Consider the following 24,121-nt stretch of genomic DNA (forward strand, 5'->3'; position numbering starts at 1 on the left):
CAGTTAGCCAAATTTCTCTTCAGGGAATTGGGGTTTGCAGGTGAAGTCCAGGGAAAAGGGATGTACACTTTGGGCCTTCACAAACAAAGTCAAGAAAGAACAGAAAATTCATGGAGAAGCCATTACAACGTGGTGCTACAGAAACATCCAGAGAGGAAGCAGAAAGGAGAAGCCAGCCATGATTTCAAATCTCACGGTGTCCATCTGCTGTAGATAATGGAGAGGGGGGATCCCTGGGTGGCGCAGCGGTTTGGCGCCTGCCTTTGGCCCAGGGCGCGATCCTGGAGACCCGGGATCGAATCCCACGTCGGGCTCCTGGTGCATGGAGCCTGCTTCTCCCTCTGCCTGTGTCTCTGCCCCTCTCTCTCTCTCTCTGTGACTATCATAAATAAATAAAAATTAAAAAAAAAAAAAAAGATAATGGAGAGGGGACTCCAGACTCCACAGGCAGGAAATGGAGGGAACCAGCCTCAGAAATGGTTAAGTCCTGGCTGGGGAAAGTCATCAAAAAGACATGACTGCCAACCGACCTGTGAGCTGGAGCAGGTACTCAGAGGCTCCTCACCCCCTCCCCATCCTTAGAATGTGGGTTCCCCTTGCCTTTCCAGCACCCAGAGGCTGCTCCAGGGACATGACCTTGAGATGGTGACAGGGCGTTGAGAATATCTGTGCAGTACAAGTGACTGAACCCAATTAGGGTCTCTCTAACAACTTTTAAGATTTAGTGTTAGGGTAGGTGCGGGGACCCCTTTTCTTGCTGCTGCCCACCACAAGCCTGGTATGTAAGTTCCCTTGACTATTAAACCCACCACCTACCAGCCCTGAGTGGCCTCTTTTTTTCATTCACCCCTTGCCCTCTGAGTACAGGGGCCAGTTTCATATTATACCTGGGAAGCCCCTAGGAGGGTTGTGAACCAACCACGGTGGTTTAGTAGCGAAGAAATAGAAATCTTTCTAAAACTCCAATACTGGGGCACCTGGGTGGTGCGGTCGATTAAGCATCTGACTCTTGATTTCAGCTCAGGTCACAATCTCAGGGTCAAGTGATCGAGCCCTGCATCCGGCTCCACACTGAGTGCAGAGTCGGCTTGAGATTCTCTCCCTGCCTCTGCTCCTTCCTCTTGTGCACAGGCTCTCTCTCTCTCTCTCTCTCTCTCTCTCTCAAAAAGTAAATGAATTAATCTTAAAAAACAAAACAAAACCCTCCAATATTGACTCTGGCCTAAGGGCAGAGAGATGGTGACCACAATGCCAACAGTGACAGTAACAACAGAAGTTGATACTTTGTGTGGACATACTATAAATCAGACAAGAGAAAGACATTAATTTTTTAGCAGTTCTAGAAGGAGAGTACTTATCCCCAGGTTATAAACGAAGAATCTAAAAAACAGAGAGTTTAAGTGACTTACCCAAGGTCACACAGTAAACAGTAGACCTATGTTTTATTCTCAGTGTACAGCTGCTAGACTTCTTTCAGATGGCATCAAAGCTACCTCAGGGGACACCTGGGTGGCATTGTCAGTTGACTATCTAACTCTTTGTTTCAGCTCAGGTCATGATCTCATGGTCATGAGATCGAACCCCATATGCAGCTCCACATTCAGCATGGAGTCTGTTTGGGATTCTCTCTCCCTCTCCTTCTGTCCCTCCCACTCCTGTGCACTCTCATTCTCAAATAAATAATTTTTTTTTTCCTTTAAAGCTACCCCAGAATTCTGGGATTCCATCCACAGGGCCCTTGACACTACCATGAGCAAAAGGATTAACTATTCTACTTGAAAGTATGACATTCATGCTAAAGACAAAGATTTTGGTTTGTACTGGCTTCTAAATAACAAAGTAGATTTCTAAGTCATTTGTTTGCTCTGTGTAAGGACCATTTCAGTAATGTCCCTGCCAACTAGTATTTCCACAGTACAAGGAGATACTGAATACCTATCACACGACCATATATAAGAACAGTTCTTTCCACTGTATTTCCACTAAGGTAAACAGAAAAACACATCAACATTGTCAAATTAAGGAACAGAAGTATTTACAGTTCAATACAATTAAATAAGCATGCTGGAAGGATACATTCTCATGGGGTGTGCTTTGAGAATTCACTCAGAAGGCCTTCATCTAAAATAATACATAAACGTTTATCTTTTATCTGCACACATACAGGTATCTTTCTACCTTGTAAGTCATAAAGAGAGACGAGGCATCAGTGGGTTCGAGGGGTCACATGGAGGAGGCATTCAAAGAACCCATACTTCTCAATGTTTTTCCACTATATTGTTTCTTTCCACATGCAATTCTAAATAAAGGCTGTATTTTACTGTAAAATCAGTAGCATACTTTACACCGGCATTGAGGAATTTTTAAAAAATAGACCTAAGGACTCTATTCAAAATCAAAAGTACCCATGCTTTTGCAAGCCAACTATTTATCTTGCACCATTCTCGTGTCCTGCCAAGGCTTGGCGTGCAGCATCCCCTGAAGAATGACCCAGCCCTCAGTGCAGGACTGTGGCTCTGTATATAAACACTCTGACCTCAGCGGAAGCCAGATCCTTAACTCCCTCCCATAGGATAGCAGGTGAATTCTCTACCTATTAATGACATGACCACAACATTTTCGATTTTTTTTCCTTCTGTTTCATTTTTAAAACCAATGCCCTCATTTACCAGAAATGGACTCAAGCAGCTTCTTCTGGGGAGAGACACGGGCTCCCTCCTGCCTTTCTCTTGTTCGATTTCACCTGGGGGACTTTCTGGAGTGAGATGGTCAGGGTGAAGGGGATATCCCAGGGTCCTAATGAGAATTACCTCATTACCAGCTTAGAAGGTGGTTGCAATTAAAAACTCCCTCCCTATCTGCATACCAAACCAAAAAGAAAAAAAAAAAAGCAAACAATCTTACCAGTCAACACAACCATCCTTCAGTTCACACCATGAGACTCCAGATAATCCACAATAAACCCTAAGAACTCCTGAACTGGAGATGAAGAAGGCCTCTGAAATGACCATACTGAAAAAAAGCTAGGTCTCAAGATACCAGGATAGTCCCCACTCCCTACAGATGTGCATAATAATGCGCTTCCCACCAGGTAACACTTGCCAAGTATTTAAGAAGCCAGATGAAAGGCATCGGTGAAATGCAAAATGCCTTTTAGCGCTGGGCCCACAGGCTGTCCCTCTATGTTCTCGGCAGTGGTGATTAAAGCACTTGGCCTTCCCCTTCCCTACCTTCCAGTGATGTGAGGTTTAATTAATGTGCACTTGGGGTTTTAAGATCCCTAGATGAAAAGGGGACCAGATGTGAAAGTTATTATTATTCTGTTCAAAGTCCACTGGTAAACTAACATCTGTGGACAAATCTACTGTGTGCCACTTAAAATGGGCTAACCAGGGTCAAATGCCAAAAAATCATCATCATCATCATCATCATCATCATCATCATCATCTCAGCTTTGGATTTTTGAGAGGCTCAGACACCTGCCAGCTAGCTGTGTGCAGGTGAGCCGGTAACACACCTGACACATGGTTCACTTCTCTAACGACAGAGACTCCAGAGGAGCAGCTGGAAGCTAAGCGGGTGGGGGTCATGGGAAGAGCTGAATCTGGTTACAGGCAAGAAGGGGGCTCCCAGAGGCAAAACAGAGCCAAATGGGGGGGAGGGGGTATGTTTTGAAAGTACACAAAACACCGGGCTGCAGAGATCTCTACATTATCTTTGAGCTTTTTCTTTTTTAAAGATTTATTTATTTTAGAAAGCAAGAGAGTGAGAGTGAGAGAGAGAGAGAGAGAGCAGGAGCAGGAGGGGCAGAGGGACAGAAACCCATGCAGACTCCCCACCGAGCACAGAGCCAGATGTAGGGCTTGATCTCATAACCCTGAGATCCTGACCTGAGCCGAAATCAAGAGTCTGTGACACTCAATCCACTGAGCCACCCAGGTACTCTTTTTGAACATTTCTAAACTCATCGGCTTGTTGGCAAATTGAATTTAAAATTAAAAAAAAAAAACTTTTTTAAAGAAATCATCGGCCAACTACACTCACATGAGGAAAGTCCCTTTTCTCACTAACTACCAATAAAGAGATTTGTATTTACAGAAGTTAAGAAAATAGGGGCGCCTTGTGGCTCAGTGGTTGAGCTCCTGCCTTTGGCTCAGGTCATAATCCAGGGTTCTAAGATTGAGTCCGGCATCGGGCTCCCCATGGGAATCCTGCTTTTCCCTCTGCCTGTGGTTCTGCCTCTCTCTGTGTCTCTCACGAATAAATAAAAATCTTTAAAAAATAAAAAAAAAGAAGTTAAAAAAATATATACTTAATAATAAGGCCCCAACCACACCAGTGGGATCATGGCTGTGTGACCAATAACACAATCATCACAGCTCAGACTGCAGGGTTACTGGCCAAAGGGTCAAAATGAGCTTTCTAACCTCCTCTCAGCAAGGCAGAGAGATCCTCCTGAAACCTAAATCGGATCCTGTGGGAGGGCAGCCACAGCCATAGTCCTCCAAGGCTCCCCCTCCCATCAGCAGTCCTACAGGCCCTGCCCCTGCCACCCTCCCTCTGGGCCTCACCTGCCTGTCTCACCAGAAAGCTCTCTCCACCTAAGCCCCAGTGGTCTCCAAGCTACTTCTCCAGTGGGCCCAGGTGGCCTACTTCTCTCTATGTAGATCACTCAGTCTGTTTAAAAAAAAAAAAAAAAAAAAAGGAAAAAACCTCACTGCCTCAAACCCTTAGCATCCTTGCTCCAAAGTCACTCCTGCGATAGGCTTGTCCTCTCCATCCCCCCATTCGAAAGTTCAAACTCGACTCTTGGACTCAGGGACTCCTGGTTCCTTCCTTGCTTCCAATTTCCCTGCTGCAGTGCTAACCTGCCAGCACACTCGTGTTTTAATCACCTGCCCACTGTCTGTCTTCCGCCTCCAGAATGCCAGTCACACGTGTGCAGAGTCTCCTGGGTCTTGTTCACTCTGACACCCCCAGACCCTGGAAGTGGCCTGGTGTAAAATGAAGTGCTCAATAAATGTTTTTGCTGAAGGCCTGAGCGATGGCTTCAGAAGAGTGATCAGACAACCTGCCAGGAGAAACCCTGGTGTGTAAGCTTCCAGAAAGATCTGTGTAATCACTCAGTGTCATCATGTTAATGTGCTCTGTGCACACAGCTCCCCCAGCACCTCCCCCAGGGAAAAGGCGCAAGATCAAGGCAGGAACAGATGATTTCTGGTCTCCAGGCCATAGTATTCTCAAATACGACCAAAGTCAATTGCTCCATAGCCATGCCCAATGCAGGAAAAGTCCTACTGCTGCGGAAGCTACGCAAGGGGTAAGTTCATCAAAAGCTGAATCCTTTGTACCAACCACATTAGCACAACACGTGATCAGAAGGACAAAATAGGAACTTGAAATCAATGCTTCCATAGCTATGAAGCCACCAGGGAAGATCCCCACTCATCACGCCCCAGTTTTCTGAACAGCAGAGCCTCCCGCTCCATGAGGAGTCCTCCGTGCTGTCCACCAGCTGCTGCCCAAGCAGAGGCGCTGCAAAGGACTTCGAGAAGGAATATATAGGTCAAGAGACATTTTATTGGATGCATGAACAGAATTCACAGCTGTTTCCTCAACTTCAGCTTGGATGCTGTTGCTGTTGTTAAACAGATTTCATCCACGGAGGAGTTTACAGTTCCCAGCAGAACAGAGAGTTCTCGTGTGCCTCCTGCCCGCACACCTGTACAGCTCCAACCATGACCAACATCCCCCACAGACTGGGAACGTCTCTTGTCTCCACTGAGCCTACACTGACACATTCTCACCCCAAAACCATAGCTTGCATCAGGGGTCACGCCTGGTGGCATGTCCATTCTCCAGGTTTCAACAAATGTATAGTGACATATATCTACCATCGTAACGACCATACAGAGCAGTTTCATTGCCCTTAAAATCCCGCCTTCAGAACCTTGATCCTGTTCATCTCTGGCTCCCTCGGACAAGTTCCTGGCAACCACTGACTTTTACTGTCGCCATCGTTTTGCCTTTTCCAGCACCATCAGAGTGTTGAATCCCATAGGATGTATACTTTTTAGATTGACCCCCTTGAGCATCTTCCATGGCTTTCAATGGCTTGATGGCTCATTTCTTTTCAGTGGGGGATAATACTGCATCGCATAGATGACCATGGTTTACTTTTACCTTCACCCACTGAAGGGCATCCTGGTTGCTTCTGGGTTTGGGCGATTATGAATAGAGCTGTATAGACACCTGTGTGCGGATTTTTGTGCACATGCTTGTATGTTTTGTTTTTTTTTTTTACCAGCATTTTAGGAAGCAAAAAAGATAACAGAGAAATGTAAAGCACAACTTTAGTGAGGGAAAGGCAAAACAAGCTCCATACCCTCCAGGAAAGTCCTTCTTTCCAAGAATCTTTTTTTGAGAAATTAAATCATCAAAGAAGTCTGGTTTTAGTTTTATACATACATGAATCCAGTCCTGACACTATGGTTTTCTCCAGCACATCGAATGGATTCATAAACTCTGCAATGTAAAATGGTTTTGAGTATTTTCTTTTGTCCCTATTAATAATACCTGTCTGTGGGACTTCACTGGCAATTCTATTACCTTTAGCCCATTTTTCTCAACTGGTGCCACAGGCCTGTGACTTCCACTGAGAGCCATACCCTGCCTGAATTCCATGAGCCTCTCGCTGAGTGCGGCACACAGCGGGTGCTAAACAAATTGTCCACAGGTGAATGCGTTTCGAACGTTCAACCAAATATTCAGCCAAGATCATGACAAATTTTAAAACAAAGATTCATAAAAGTCCCCACACAGGTATCGAAATTGATTAGGAAAGCAAGCATCCATTCAACCAATTGCACCAAAATCCGCTTATCGTTACTAAACAGGAAACCTAAGAAATGTGGCCATCTCAAGTCAGATAGGTCCATGTCTTGAAAAGGGGAAACTCACCACATCAAAACACAGACTGCAGGCTGTCAGGCTGAAACTGCTCAAGGCACTGTCACCTGCCATCTCTCAGGGGAAAGGCGATGAAAGATGATATCCAAGAATCTGAACATGTTTTAAGATACGGTACACCAGAAGAAACCATTTTCTCAATGATTTCTTAAATCAACATTCACCGTCAACATGCCTAAAATCGAAATGCATTCCTAGTGTGAGAGACACCCACAGGGCCACACTGCTCAGGACGGGGAGTCCCCAACTATACCACACCAGCTTTAAATTCTTGAATGAAATCACAAGGCATTTTAGCAGGCCTTCCATTTTCCATTTGTACATGTAGACATTCACACAATGTCTACCGAAGGCTGACATTTCGCAGATGAATTTCCCACATCCTGTATTTACCACATTCAAAGTATTCCTGGGCATTCCCACCCACTCCCATTTCTGAGTTAAAAAGAGAATTGGAGAAGGCCAGATGGATAAATAGACAGGGGTCGCCTGAACGACGGCTCTCACTCGCAGGATTGCAATCTGATTTCAAATTATAGAAATAAGAGGCAGGCGATCTGAGTTTAAATGCGAACTTGATGTGCTCTTGAGAAGATGGAAATATTTAACCTTCAGGTCTGCTTTTTGCTTTCTTTTAGCTATACAGTCCCAACGAAAAAGTAATCCATGTATAATGTATCCAATAGCCGAGAAAAAGCAAGTAGACCCTCCTATGTTCCCTTCACCCGGCTAGCAGCACAACGGTGTGTTTTCTCATTTTGTTTAATTTCTCTGCTGCTGAAAATTACTTCCAGACTCTGTCTCTTCTTTAGTTTCCATTTTTGTCCTACACGAAACCCCATATTCCTGGAGTAAAAAGGAAAGAAAGAAAAGAAAACACGAGTAGAGGGAAACACCATGTTTTAAGTAGAACACCAAAAAAATATAAAATGTGGCCACAGCATCTGCATCGGAAAGCACCATATTTAAATAAATAATGTAGTAATAACAAGTTAACAGTTGAGTCTTGTGGCACTTGGGCGGCTCAGTTGGTTGGGCATCCGGCTTCATTCGGCTCGGATTGTGATCCTGAGGTCCTGGGATCGAGTCCCGTGTCAGGGCTCCCTACTCAGTGGAGAGCCTGCTTCTCTCCCTGCCCCTGCCCCACTCATGTTCTCTCTTGCTCAGTCTGGTCTCTCAAATAAATAGATAGATAGATAGATAGATAGATAGATAGATAGATAGATAATCGATCCTTCAAAAATTAATTAAAAGTTACAAATTAAAAGTTGAATTTTTTTAAGGTTTTATTTATTATTTGACACTTTGACACACACACACACAGAGAGAGAGAGAGAGAGAGAGAGCAGCAAGCAGAGGGAGAGGGAGAAGCAGACTCCCCACAGAGCAGGGAGCCTGATGCAGGGCTCCATCCCAGGACCCTGGGATCATGACCCAAGCCAAAGGCAGATGCTCAACCAACTGAGCCACCCAGGTGACCCCCCCATTCCCATTTCAAATACTGAGCTCCTTCTCAGGAAGTGCATGGAAAGGAAGACACAATAGTTCTCTGTGAACAGAAGTTCTTCTATACAATGTGTCTAACAGGGGCATTTCCTGCATTCATTTTGACAAATTGTGAGTTTCCTGGGTTGAAAATTATGCTTATCCACTTTGTTCCCTCAGTCCCTTATTATATCATAGGTGCCCAATAAATGTTAGTTAGATGTATGCTGAGCAGGGAGCCCGACGTGGGGCTCGATCCCAGGACCCCAGGATCATGACCTGAGCCAAAGGCAGACACCCAACCAACTGAGCCACCCAAGTGCCCCAAAAGTTGAGTCCTGATACAAAATGTCCCTATCACAGGCTCTGACTACCCTACAGAAAGAGATTTCCATACATCCCAAGGACCCTGACTACATAATTTGCTCTCCCGACCATTGGCTCTCCTAATGTCAGAGAGTTAGGAAGAGCACACCAAAAACACTCTGGTCACCAGACTTCTAGCCTGGTGCTCTTCTCCACTTCCCATTTTATTAAACAAACACTGACGGGAAAAAAATGATAGCCATTTTGTTTAAACACAAATGACCGCACTTACTTTCCCCCCTCACCTAATTTAAAAAAACCAAAAACATAAAAATGATCATTCACCAAAACAGAAAAATCGCTATGCCCTAGGCAAGAGGCAGCTTCCAGCAGTGCATCAACACCAACATGGGAACCATCCAGAGAAAACCTTCAAACCACCACCAAGGAACTGCGTAATAAAACTCCCACACTCATATTCATACTATTTATATGACAATTAAAATCACCCTCCAAGGACCTAAAAAAAAAAAAAAAAAGAAGTCCATGGGTTAGATGTTTTCATGACTAAATAGCCCATCGGGCATGATGAGCACAAACTAGATTTCTCTAAACGATGAAAGAATGGAGCAGCAGAGGAATAGCTACCCTTGTGGTGAGCATAAATAAATAAATTAATAAATAATAAATAATCTTTCAAAAATTAATCACTATTTGAATCATTATTTGTACACATGTAACTAATGTAACACTGTGTGTCAACTATGCTTTAATTTAAAAAAATAAGGGATTAAAATAAAAAAACAAATTAAGATTAAAAAAAGAAGTGGAACAGAAATACTAAGCCCCCACATTGGATGTTTGCCTCTGATTTTTTTTTTTAAGATTTATTTGTTTTTTTATTTATTTACTTATTTATTTGAGGGTGGACAGGGCAGAGGGAGAGGGAGAATCCCAAGCAGACTCCCCACTGAGTGTGGAGCCCGACTCAGGGCTCGATCTTGTGACCCCCATGACCATGACCTGGGCTGAAATGAAAGAGTCAGACTGAGCCACCCAGGCACCCCATCCCTGATTCCTTAAAAAGAAATAAATACGATAGATGCACTGACAGTTCTGGCAACACAGGAAAATGAGAAATGGGAAGAGCTGGGAGTGCTGACTGCCCAGGTGTCCACCTGGACTTGCCATGAGTGGCCTGTATCATCTCTACCTCTCTTGGCCTCCGTTTCTCGGTGTGAAACTGGGATGATAATAGCTCATTGGGTTATTGGGAGGATTAAATGTGGTTAATACATGTTAAGCATTTAGGGATCCCTGGGTGGCACAGCGGTTTGGCGCCTGCCTTTGGCCCAGGGCGGGATCCTGGAGACCTGGGATCGAATCCCACATCGGGCTCCCAGTGCATGGAGCCTGCTTCTCCCTCTGCCTGTGTCTCTGCCTCTCTCTCTCTCTCTCTGTGACTATCATAAATAAATAAATTTTAAAAAAAACAAACTTTATAAAAAAAAGCATTTAAAGCATTTAAAACCGTGCCAGGCAGAGAGTAAGCTCTTAATACACAACAGAAATTAGTAATATCATTAGCAATTTTCCCAATCATTCCACCACTGAATGGCTCATGTCCTAAGCCTTGGAATGTACCACACTTCTAGATGACAGCTCTCATCTGGCCCATTAACTTTCCCACCGTGTTATCTTTTCTTCCCTTCTACGCTGTAAGCCCCTTGAGGGAGTGTGAGCTGCGTGTCATACCTCATTGCGTCCTCCACGGACACCTCCAATGATGACACCCAGAGCCACCCAATGAATGACTCGTTGGAGGAATGAATAATTGAACTGACCACCCTGCCCCTTCCCAGTCAATATGAGGCCTGGAAACTAGATGTCACTGTGTTAACTTGAATGTATTACCTTACTTTGGTTTGTTGGGACTTCCATAAAGGCATTAGAAAAATAAATAGCAACAGTTATTATTACCCAGAGGCTAGAATAGGAAAAGCTTTCAATCAACGCTTGCGGCTTTTGGCTTTTCCACTCTAACTGAACTCCATGCTTCCTTTGCAAGGAGGCAACTGTAATTACCTCCAGTGTTCCCTCTAAAGCTCAAACCACCAAAAAACAAAAAAACAAAAAAAAAACAGAAAAAAAAAAAAAACGCTTGATTGTCACATACCGTCAACTCTGGATTTTTCTTTCAGGCACAATTCAGCTGCCTCACGCACTCCGTCTGGGTGTTCTTCATTACCATGCTTCTTATTTCCATCAAAGCATCAAAGCCACCAGACAGAGTGATGCTGCTTGACCAGCCAACAGTCCCACCAATAAGCCCCCCTGCCTCCCCAGCTCTAGCTTCAATCCCCTGGGCTTTCAGGTACTTTCACCTAAGCCTCCAGCAAAGCTAACCCAGTCCTCTGGAATGAATTTACTTTCTAGCTCTGAAAGTCATCCACAATCCCAGAACTTTCTTCCCCACCCCAACCCCTCCCCCCCACCCCCGCCCCAGACCATTCACATTCTCTCATAAGAAAACAGAACTTCACGAAGCATCAATTAGGAGCAGAGAGAAAAGGCTCCGCTCTGAGCCAACTGGCTTCTTCCCAAGCTAAACACACTTATGTAAACCCAACTCCATTATTGCCCAGGCCTGCGGACGGACCAGGGCACCCAGCCTTTCTGGAGTTAAGTTTTTGTTTACCCACTGTCAAGTAGGCATTTCCCAGGCAGCCTCTCCTCCCGTGGAGACTGGCTGCAACCACCCCTACCTCCTACCCAGGCAACCAAATGTGACATCAAAGGAGCCTCCCGAGTGGCCATCTGTCCCTGCCATGCCAATGTTTATGCAATGTGCGCAGGAGAGGGACAGAAGGGCCAAAGGATCCGGGGCACCGTGCTGCATCAGACCCGAGGCACCAACATCTCAGGCTGTACGTGCTACAGAACAAGACCGTGACAAGGAAGCCCTCTGTCCAGCAAGAGAGAGAGGCTCCTTCTTCTTAAAAAGAAAGATAAAACTATTTTACTTTCTTGAGGGTGTTCAAAGATTGGGCTTGGTATGTATCACCTGTGGGTAGGTATCTAAAAATAAAGTCAGATCCCTAGTTCTGCAGTTTTTCAAAGACTGCACACCCTGCTCCCCAAAAATCCCACCCAAACAGGGTATTTCAGGCAATACCAACTTTAACAAATTCACATGCAGCTAAGGTAGAAAAGGAATAGGTCAGAAAAGAACCCGGGAGTCAGAGAATCCTAGAGGTAATATGACCATTAGATTCATTGTCTAAAATGGATGCGTTGTGGGTTTAGAAGTTAAATAAAACACAGCTCACGGGGGCAACCCCAGTGGCTCAATGGTTGCACCTCCTTTGGCCTGGGGGATGATCCTGGAGACCCAGGATCGAGTCCCACATCGGGCTCCCTGCAGGGAGCCTGCTTCTCCCTCTGCCTGTGTCTCTGCCTCTCTCTTTCTCTCTCTCTCTCTTTGTGTCTCTCATGAATAAATAAAATCTTTTAAAAAAAGAAAAAAAACGCAGCTCAAATCCAGGGTCACCACGGGTGATTTTAGTGAAGTCATATGGGTTCCACTGACTAGACTTGGAAAGAATGGCACATCCCACGATGGCAGTGGGGATCAGTCATGTACTCTGCTAGAGAACACTTAGCAGAACACCAGGCGCACAGGAGGTGCTCAACGTATGTGGTCTCTTTTCCTTTGCATCCTCAGTTCTGGATTAACCCGCTTTCCTGGACCTTCCGGTAGAGGCACACCCAGGAGGCAAAGTACATCTGAGTTGGCCAAAGAGGGGAGGTCACTATGGACAGGGGGCCGGCCATGAACAAAATTCAACACACTGACTCTGCTGCGGAACATCTCTGTTATTGTTCAAACGGGTGGGGTGGCGTGGGGAGACTTGACATGTTTCACCTACTATTCACATGAAGTTTGTCAAATTGCATCTCAAGTCTTGGAAGAAAACCCACATTATTCATCACATAAATCTGCTTAAACTCCTCCGGGGGGGAGATGGCTAGCCACTGTGCTTGAAGCCAAGAGATGAGACATCCACTCTGTGATTCAACCTGAACAGCTGTGCAGTGAAAACGCACACACGGGCTCACACAAAAATGGGCTAACAATTTTTAGATTTGTCCCTTGCCGATTTTTTGTTCCTTCAATTTTGTTCTTTGGCCACATTATTTCCCTTCATTCACAGAACCTGGAAATAACCTTGGCATTTCTTTGGACAGCTCTGACTAGGTTTCTCGATTCATCCCCAAAGAATCAAGTCTCTGAACACTTGCTTACTTCGTGGTTCGGAGCCCACAATCATAGCTCTCCAGGATTTATGGTCATAATGGGCAGGGCAGGGAGGGAAGATAGACAGCAGTCCTGCCTTATCCATGGGGGTATGTTCCAAGCCCCTCCCACACCCATGGATGCCTGAAACCACAGATAACACCAAACCCTACCTATACTGTGTTTTTTCCGATACAAAGGTACCTATGATTTTGATTTATAAATTAGGCATAGTAAGGGATGAAAAATAACTAGTAAGAAAACCAAACAATTATAATGCTATATGGTAGTAAAAGGTATGAGAATGTGGGCCCTCTCAAAATATCTTACTGTGCTGTACTCACCCTTCTGCTCATGCTGATGGCAGATGATAAAAGGCTGACGTCACAAGATGAAGTGAGGTGGGCGATGTGTGTACTGTGATGTAGTGTTAGGAGGGTCACCTGCTTGTGGACCACAGCTGACCATCAACTGAAGGTAAGTGAAATCGTAGATAAGGGGAGACCACTGCACAAGGTGACATCTGACAAATACTACTGGTTCCGAGGGGGGAAAGACAGGAGGCTGGGACAGACTGGCAAGGAGGCAAGGAGGAGGAGGGCTGGAATTCACTCTGAAGGACAACTGATAGGATGTCATGGGGAGGTGGGGGGTGGGAATGAGTGGACACACGCCCCGAGACAGGGCTCAGTCACTTACTACAGGGGTCATTCTAGAACACCCCATGGCAATCACTCTAATGCACAATGAAGCAAATCTACAGAATAGGATAGGAAGCCCTTTCTGTGAGAAATAAACAGGAGCATTCTGATTAAGAGCACAGACCCTGGGGGGGATGGCCTGGGTGGCTCAGTCAGCTGGGCATCTGCCTTCGGGTCAGGTTGTGATTTCAGGGTCCTGGGATCAAGTCCCACTCAGGGCTCCCTGCTCAGTGGGGAGTCTGCTTCTCTCTCTGCCTCCGCCCCTCCCCCTGCTTGCGCTCTGTGTGTGTGTCTCTCTCTCACTCTTAAATAAATAAAATCTTGAAGAAAAAAAAAAAATTCAGACCCTGGAGCTTGGGGACTGGGGTCCAAATGCTACCTCCCCACTTCCTAACTCTGTTGCTTTAAAAAAGTTACTTAAGCCAGTGATGAGAATTTGTTTATAGAGAACACCAGTCTGGGAAACAGGGGAAGGAAGCCCCAAGGGGTCTCTGGAAACAGGACAGAGGAAACCTCAGATTTGTCCTCAAATCCACATGCCCCCCTCCCTAACCAGTAATGGTTATTATTATTATTGTACTATTATCATTCATATCATTTTGTTACCCCTTGAAAAAAGCTAATAACCCAATTAGGATAATACAAGGTGACGTAAATACCGAAAGGGAGGGCTCCAGGCCGCCGTGTGCACGCAAAGAAAGGAGTGGCAAAGGCTGTCGGGCTGGTTCAGGAGCAACAGGTAAGACAGGAGCCGCAAGTCACAGCAAGATGGGCCAGGCCGGGCCTGCAGCGCCGGCTGGGAAACGAAGAAGTGCAGGCGTCGGAATGCAAAAGCAGGCAGCCGCTATGGAAAACGGCAGGGAGGCTTCTCAGAAAATTAAAAATAGAACTACCATATGATCCGGCAAGCCCACTGAGGGGTATTTTTCACAGGAGAGAATGGAAAGCAAAGCTCAAGGAGATATTAGCACTCCCGTGTCCGCTGCAGCCCCACTCCCAGCAGCCGGAATGCAAAAGTCACCTAAATGTCCAGCACCAGATGCATGCGGGGGACATGCAGTGTGTACACACAATGGAATATTAGTCAGCCTTTAAAAAGAAGGAAGTCCGGCGAGCCTGCAACAACACGGGTGAACCCTGAGAACATTCTGCTGCGTGAAATGAGCTAGTCACAGAAGGACAAATGCCTCGGGATTCCACTTACAAGAGGAGTCTAAAATAGTCTAACTCATGGAAACAGAATGGTGCTTGCCAGGAGCAGGAGGGAGGGGGAAATGGGAAGTCACTAATCACTTGGGGCATTTTTTTTTTAAGATTTTATTTATATATTTGACAGAAAGAGAGAGAGAGAGAGCTTGAGCACAAGCAGGGGGAGTGGCAGGGGCAAAGGGACAAAGAGACTCCCCACTGAGCAGGGAGCCCGATGCGGAACTCGATCTCAGGACCCCGAGATCATGACCTGAGCTGAAGGCAGATGCTTAACCAACTGAGCCACCCAGGCGCCTCGGGGACATTATTTCAGTTATGCCAGATAAATAGGTTCTGGATATCCACCATAAAATACTTTACCTATAGCAACTAACACTGTGTTGTACCTTTAAAAATCTGGTAAGAGGGACGCCTGGGTGGCTTAGTGGTTGAGCATCTGCCTTCGGCTGGGGTCACGATCCTGTGGTCCAGGGATCGAGTCCCGTATCAGGCTCCCTGCATGGAGCTTGCTTTTCCCTCTGCCTCTGTGTCTGCCTCTCTCTGTGTCTTTCGTGAATAAATAAATAAAATATTTTTTTAAAAAATCTGGTAAGAGGGTAGGTGTCAGGTGAAGTGTTCTTGGTGCGGTAAAATCCAAAGAAAGCAACAACACTACAAGGGATCATGCTTCAGGAGGCATCTCTGATTCCTCCTCTCCACCAAGTTGGCAGTCACAAATTGTGTTCAAATTCTGGATCCGCCAGCATGCTACCAAAAGCTGATAAAGCGTAAACAGTGCAGCGTGCTACTAATAACAAGGCTTGGGTGGGTTTGTTCATGGGAGGCAGGCAAACCTGAAAAGAATAATTGCACCTCTGTAGAGTTATAAAGCCCCTTTTGGTCTTAATCGTTCTCCCCCTAGGAAGTAAATGAGGATTGACATGCCACTGTCCCCACCTGAGAGAAAGGAAGCCAGAGAACACACACAGCCCTTCTTGCTGACTCACGCCCCACCAGGAGGTAGCATTATTTCTTTGCTCTGAGTGCCTGTAATGCTGCACGTTCACCACTTGATCCTTTCAGTGAGAAGCTCCTTGCTTAGCATGCCATGAAGACTCCAATTTGAGCACAGCAGTGAGGCCTCCATGCAATACTCCCCAACAACCAAACCTACTTCACGGTTTAGACAAAGGTTCACCCTGCCTGCCAAAAGTAACGTGATCTCATGTCCAAGAGCCCCAGAAGAAGCCCATGCCTGATACCAAGTTTCCTCTGTTGCAGCCCGAAACAATTCCTTCTTCTCCTTTCCTGGAATCGTGAGGGCAGGCAAAAGAGATGCCAGGAAGGCAAAGGTGGGAAGATTACCTGTGAAGACTCTGAAACACTACAGTCTGAGAATCAATGGGAATGTTCTTCCTCATGACTCAAAGGCATAAGGAATCAATAGAAATCGATAGTCATTCCCCAGAGGCAGACCCAGAGCACAATGACCCTGCCATGGGATGTGCCACCACACCCTCTTCAGCAAGCCTGAATGATTGGCTTGTCCTAGGAATGACCCTACAATGGGGACCCTACACCTCCAAAGGTTCCCAGGAAATCCATTTCAAAGCCTCAAATTGGGCATGGGGTGAATCAGCAACCCCTGCTTCCCCAAAACAGCAGTCACAAATAATGAACTTCCTGTTGTCCCAGAATGGGAAGATCTGAGCAGGGTCTTAAGACAGGAAGGAATTTAAAAGTTTGAGTCCTCATTTCCCAGCCTTGTGCAAATCCCCCGCTTATCCCATCCCAAACAGAAGAGGTTTCTCTCAAGACCTCCAAACGTGTCATTCGGAGAGGCTGCTCACATCGTAGGTAAAGGACTAGGCTTCAGAGTGTCACCCCACGAGACCAACCCTCCAGAAGGCTTTCGGGTCTAGAAAGGTAGGCCTCAGTCCACACTGGTTCTACCTACAGGAGTAGACACAGGAAAACAATGGGTTTTGTGCTCATTTATCCCAGGGGTTGCAGGATCACCCTCTGAAATATTAACAAGATCACACAGGAGAAGTACTGGGTATGTTGTAGACACTCAGTAAATTAGTATTTAGTATTAGTATTTTAATAATCAAAGAAGTATTTGCAGGGACTTACTCAACTACGGGCTTTGTAGAAAGCACTCTGGCCATGGTTATTCTTGCCCAGAGAAGCCTCTGAATGTACGGAAGTCAGAAATCTCAAACACTGGAGCATATGATTCCAAGGTATCACCTGAGGCTCTGTGCTTCAGTACAAGAAGATCTCACAAATCCACCCCTATCTGTTAAACGCATAAAAGTTACCAAAAGCCATGATCTCTCCCCACCAAGTTTTACCAATGAGTGCCACGCTAATACTTGTTTTCAAGCAACAGAATCAAAATAAACTGGAGGAGTGGTGTTGCACAACACTGATGAAGACTATACGCCTCCTTGTTCCCCACTCTCATAAAAACACCGACCAGTACAAACAGCAGCACAGTTACTCAGTGCACCGGGTCAGAGAGGACGGGCCAGACCAAAGGCAGTCAGTCAATCTGTTGTCTTCGAGAATAACTTCCCAGCTGAGGCCAATTCACAACACAAAATGTAAACCAAGACTGGCTCCTTGGGCAGAGCAGTGAATGATGTTGCCAGGGCACCACAAAGCCTACCCCCCGGCTGCCCCCCCCTCCTTGGTCAGCCCCTTGTGCTATGAGACAACTAAAGAAACATTCACTAATTATGCCACATATTCCCCAGGATCTTTTCAATGGACAGACCCCAGGGAGAACAAATGGCTTCAAGTTGGATGACTTCAATAATGCCATATTCCTTTGTGGAGGAAGATTACCCAGCCAACGGCCTCCACCCCATGCTTCTCATTTCCCTTCTTGGTTATGAGGTCAGCCATAGCATCAAACAATCCAAAGCTTCCCCCCAAGTACCAAGAACTTTCAGCTCTGCAAAAAGCATTCTTTTTGAATGCAATGGCGATAGAGAACAGATATGGATATCACCAGTACTATCTGTCACCCAGTTTACGTTCCTACCAACCGTGCACGGGGGTTCCCTTTGCCCCACAGCCTAACACTTGTTATTTCTGGACTTTTGCCTTGTGAGACGGTGGTGTGTCATTGCAGTTTTGATTTGCATTTCCCTGATGATAAGTGATGTTGAGCGTCTTTTCCAGAGTAACTGGAGTTCTGGAATAACTAAATCTAACAAACTCTGCCTTCATAGAAACAACTCCACTAACTTACATCTCAAGCTTGGCCACATTTCGAGTTGTATACTCCTTTCAGTTCTACAAAGGAAGAGAAGGGGGAGGGAGGGAGGGAAGAAGGAAGGAAGGAAATAATAAAACAGTGGGACCCTCGAGGAAGTGAGATACACTGAAGAAAAAATAATCATCATCCCAGGAAGGTAAGGCAAAAATCGGAGTGGAAAAAATATACAGCCAGTATACCACTGATCAACTAGGATAATAAGATGCAAGTACTGAAAATATGGAGAGTGATCCCAATAACCCATCTGCCCATAATGAAGACAGAACAGATGGGAGAAGTGGTTTTGTTTTATTCTGTTGAAATAACCTTTCACAGGTCTGGGAGGAAGGCACTGAGAGAAGTTGTGAGGTTGGAAGTATAACCAGAAAGGGCAGGAGGGGAAACACACAATGTACTATAACGTATTAAGTGTCTACTTTGTTCCAAATCACAAGACAGGCGTCTTCCATAAATACTCATGTAGAAATCTCCCAACAGGGGTGCTGGGTGGCTCAGCCCGTTAAGAGTCTGACTCTTGATTTCAGCTCAAGTCATGAGCTGAGCCCTGAACTCAGCAGGGAATCTGCTGGAGGACTCTCCCTCTCCCTCTCCCCCACCCCACACACCACTCACTTGTACCTGCGCACATTATTTCTCTGTAAATAATAAATAAATCTTTAAAAAAGAAGAAAGAAAGAGAGAGGAAAGAAGAAAGAAGAAAGAAAGAAAGAAAGAAAGAAAGAAAGAAAGAAAGAAAGAAAGAAAGAAAGAAAGAAAGAAAGAAAGAAAGAAAGAAAAAAGATCTCATCACAGCCCCTAAGCAGTTTTCATTATTTCCATCTCACAAGAGGTGGAAATGTAAGCTCAGAGGGGTTAGGCAATTTTAGAGCTAAAAGTAGCTGAGCAAGAATTCAGATCCAGGGGCGCCTGGCTGGCTCAGTCAGTAGAGCATGCAGCTCTCAATGTCCGGGTCATGAGTTCGAGCCCCACACTGGATGTAGGGATTATTTAAATAAATAAACTTTAAAAAAAAAAAAGGCAAAAAGGATTCAGATCCAGTTCTTTCTGAGTCTACAGTTCTTGTTCTTACACTGTCACAAACTCAGAATGATTTTCTGAGAAAACATTAAAATGCCAAGACTCATGCATTAAATATGAACCAAAATGAAACTTTCTTCCTCAGTCATTACAGCAAATTTGCTCTGCCCCAGTACAAAGTAAATCTGTATTGTCAAGTAGGTTGAAAGCACCTACAATTCACATTAAATTACCAGTAAATCTTATGGAAATTCTAGCTAGATGTTTCCAAAACAATTTCACAGGGTGTGCCCCAGTGAATATACAAAACCCACCTTAGAACAATGTGATCCACTGTGTATGATACCCAAGAGCACAAGATATATTTTAATAAAACCTAGAAACATTATTTCAAAGACACATAAATAAATACATAATATCTGCCTCCCTACAGCTAGGAGACTCGGTTACTTAGTTTTAAAGGCTCTTAAAATCTTTTTTGACAGTGTTCCACAGCACAGGACTTTTCAAATGCATGTAAACTTAAGAAAGGAGGCAGTGTTTTTGTTTCATTTAAAATACAAAAACCAAAACTGGTTCTTCCAAATGCCAATAAAATTGATAATAAGTTAGCAAGACTGATCAAGGGGAAGAAAAGCACAAATAACCAATGCCAGGAATGAAAAAAGGAAACATTTCAAGGGGGGCCTGGAGGGCTCAGTCAGTTAAAGCATCTGACTCTTGATTTCAGCTCAGTTCATGATCTCAGGGTCCTGGGACCGAGCCCCACACTGGGGGTGAAGCCTGCTTAAGATTCTCACTCTCCCTCTAAAAAAAAAAAGAAAAAGAAAAAGAAAAGAAGAGAAAAGAAGGAAAGAGAAAAAGAAAAGAAAAGAAAAGAAAAAAAGAAAAGAAAAGAAAGAAAAGAAAGAAAAGAAAAGAAAAGAAAAGAAAGAAAGAAAAGAAAGAAAAGAAAAGAAAAGAAAAGAAAAGAAAAGAAAAAGGAAACATTTCTACAGTCTTTTAAAATATTATAAAACGATACTATGTGCAACCAATAAATTTTAAAATATACACAAAACAGGAAAACTCTTATAAAAAACTAGTTACTAAAACATGATCATCTTAATGCCCCTATTTCTATCAAACTAATTGCATCTGCAACTTCAAAAACAAAAAATTCAGAGCCAAACCAGGTTATTTGTTAGAAAGTAAGGAGACCTTGAGAAAAAAAATATATAACATTCTCTCACACCTACCTAATTCATATAGTAGAATTAATCCAATTTCCGATGTCTGCATGAAACAGTCCCATGTGACAATGTCTAAATACCTTTATGAATAATATACTCCCTTTCTCTGGCTAAGGATTATTGTTCCATAAAACTCCATGTGAGCAAGGGTCTATTAGTCAGCTTCACCAGCACTATCACGAGATCCAATTTGGTTGTCTTTCCTGTTGAGTGAGTTGCTACAGTAGGCTTCTTGGGGGTGGGGGAGGCCGGTCACACACTTGATGTCAGCATCAAGTTCACATCTGCTTGCCATGTTCTTTCTTGATTCCTCAAGGAGCTAGAACAAGGCTCTGGCAGTTGTGACCGCCTGGACCACGCAACCTGTTATTCTTCCTTGGAACGTGTCTGCTTTGGTTTAAAAGTCATTTCATTTTAGCTTCTGTCTCACTAACTTCAGGGAAGCTGGAAGGTGAAAGCAAACTAAGTAAAAGTATGGCCACAGCAACCTGTCCTCTGACCCCAAAGTTCAAGGGGAATGTGCCTCAGGAAAGCCAGGCTGTCCTATTCTGATAACAGGAAGATAATAAAATCAGCCCTTAACATCTTCCTAATTGCACCCACCCCAGATCTGGGAAGAAACACCTATAAAATGAAATCTGGCTTTCTATAAACCTAGTAACGGCCACACATTTCTATAAACCTAGTAACGGCCTCACCTCCCTAAAGGTGCCCTAAAAATAAAACAATTCTCTAAAAATTCCTATGAAGGATTAGCTTACAAAACACACACAGAGAGAGCTCCCACTGCTCTGTACTAACCTGTTGAGCGGATATAAAATAGGTGAAACAGGTAAAATAGCCCAAAAGCCTCCGCTGGACCCCCATGCGGTGAGCAAATACCACAACCTCTGAGAGGGGCTTCTAATAAAACCTAAAGAATATTTGCAAGAAACTTTACCTTTGGCCAAGTTTATCACTGGCTGGAACGTATATTAAGCGTCACTTGCAATGAATGATCCCAACCCCGGGTGCCAGCCTCCACCCAAACTTCCTCTCCCCACCCCGCCCAAATCTGACTTAGGCAATCGACCTGGAGATAAAGCAGCTGCCAGAGAGAAAGGAGTATTTTCCAAAAAGTTCCAGATGCACAAATAACACCTCACGAGCTAGGAAGTCCCCTTGGGCTGAACTAAATCAGACACAACATTAATGAGAAACCCAAGCCGTCTGGTGCCTCCCTCTAGGATTCCCATAGTGACCCAGGAGGCTGTCGGGCGCCCAGCTTCAGAACATTCCTGCGGAAATACTGAATCCCAAGCCTTCCCTGGGACTCATTCTGGAGGGCAATGACCTGTGATTACAGACCGTGCAGCCGGACGGCGGGGACAGGACGGGGACAGGACGGGGACAGGACGCGCCTCTGGTGGGTAACCTGACCCCGCAGCCTCCCTCCCGCCGCACCCCTTAGGATCCCCGCATTCGGACAGCCAGGGGGGAGAGGGGCAGGGCTCGCAAGCCCCCACCCTTCACCCCGGGGCCAGAATGCACACGGATGGCGCCCCCGGGGGGCCACAGCGCAGCCCGGAGCCCCAGCTCACCCATCCTGCAGGGCTCCGGGCTCGGGGCGCACAGGTCCCCCAACCCCTACCGAGCTCGAGGGTGGGGGTGCCCAGCAGCCTCTCCCCAGCCACAGCCACCTGGGCTGCACGCCCTCACCACCCAACACAAAGAAACTCGGCGATGGAAATGGGCTTGAAATTAATGGGCTCACCCTGCTCCGCGAGGCGCACATGCTGCCGGCCTGCGCACATCTCCAAACTTCCAGTAACAGAAATGAGGAAGCAGCAGCCTTCCCCGGCTCCCGGCGGAGGGAGTGGGCGTAACTTGTGAAGTTTCGTGCTGTGATGAATCTGGTCATTTGGGTGTGTTGGAGAGGGATTGTCGCTCCTCCCCACCCACCGTCGCCTCCCTCCTCTCTCCTCTCCACCTCCTTCCCCAATCTAAATCTCCCCTTGGCGTCCCCAAGACCAAGAACTCGGGGCGGGCTGTCACGCGAGGGTCCCAGCGCTGGGCTCCCCCACGACCTTAAGGGAAATTTATTCCTAACAGACCTGAACCATTTTACAGATGAATCTGGTCGCCCTGCTGAAAGCCTAAGTCGCTGTCACATGTTTTTCAGCCCAGCACAGGGCAAGAAGGCAGTGTCTCTTTTTTGATTTAAAAGGCTAGAAATCAGGACACTTGGGTGGCTCAGTGGTTGAGCGGCTACCTTCAGCTCAGGGTGTGATCCCACATCGGGCTCCCAAAAGGGGAGCCTCTGCCTATGTCTCTGCTTCTCTATGTCTCTATTTTTTAAAATCCTTTAAAAAATAATAAATAAATAAATAAATAAATAAATAAATAAATAAATAAATAACTAGCTAAAAATCTTAAGTAATTGCAAGGTGCCCCCTCTGCACAGGCAGGAATGTGGGTAGGTTAGCCGGTAGGCACCTAATTCCCACACATCTCCTTAAATAGAATGGGAGATAGAAAAACTGAAAAGCAAACGTTTAACTGGCTATGTTTCCTTGAAAACTTACTACAAGATATTTCAGACATGCAAAAGTATATTTGAAAATCATATAGCGAACCCTCAAGCATCCATCACGTGGCAAAAAAAAAAAAAAAATTAAAATTACCAACATAGTGGGAGCCATCTGTAAACGCCTCCCTGAAATATATCCCCCTTTCTCTCCCCCTAGAAAAATAGCTGCCGTAAACCTGATTTCCCATAAGCAATATTCATACCACAGTTTTGAGCATTCTAACGGACACTTGCTAACTTAAAAGTCCACCCAAAAGTAATCCAATGATCATCCCTTCACTAGGCCTGACCTTGGTTCCAAAACAGAAGTTTCATTAAATGAAACTAAAAAATGACCACACATGTTAAATGAAGCCTCAGGTGGCTGGTTAAAGAAAATGAAGAAATCACAATACAGGAAAATGGAAATAAGGAATGATAAGTGGAGGCCATATCTGTAACAGTTGAAGCATTCATGGATGAAATTGATAGATTAATAGAGCATTATCATTTTACAAGGTTAATGGCTCTGTCAAAGCCAAGGATACGACCCACACTGCAAGGGGCTTTCCTCAAAGACCCAGGCTACAGAAACAGAAACATAACATTCATTCAAGAAGTCCTAATTACTCTCGATCGCCCGCCAGAGTTGTAGGCTGGGAGTAACATTCAGAAAAGGGAACTTTCAAGACAATAATGATAAAACACAAAACGTGGAAACCGTGATACGTTCAAAATTGACTTATAGATATATATATACGAACATGAAGGAGATGCCTACCTTATCTTTATAGTCCAAGGACCTTGTGCAGAGGCTGGCGTAAGTAGAAAATTGGTACCTATTTGTTAAGTGAATGAAGCAAATGAACAAAAGAAGGCCCACGGAGAACTGTGAAGGAGCAGAATGAAGAGATGGGGTGTGTGAAATCAGCATCGGTCCTTAGCAGGAGGCGACTCTGCCCAATGGGAACACTCGACAGTAGTGAAGACATTCTCGGTTGTCACAACCTGGGGGAGCTACTGGCATCTCGTAGGCAAAAGACACAGGTGCGGCACGGGGAAAGCTTCCCCCAACAAAGAATTATCCAG

General features: G+C 45.2%; 1 protein-coding gene across 1 annotated transcript in view; it reads right to left on the reverse strand.

Moving 5' to 3' along the window:
- Window positions 1-23,919, reverse strand: part of TIAM1 (TIAM Rac1 associated GEF 1) — a 202,249-nt gene extending 178,330 nt beyond the window's left edge. The window contains 1 exon segment of the mRNA XM_025450018.3: window positions 23,814-23,919. The gene's annotated coding sequence lies outside the window, so the exon portion shown is untranslated.
- Between the last annotated feature and the right edge of the window lie 202 nt (window positions 23,920-24,121).

This window comes from Canis lupus, chromosome 31 (genome assembly GCF_003254725.2).
Source record: "Canis lupus dingo isolate Sandy chromosome 31, ASM325472v2, whole genome shotgun sequence".
Taxonomy (NCBI): Eukaryota; Metazoa; Chordata; class Mammalia; order Carnivora; family Canidae; genus Canis; species Canis lupus.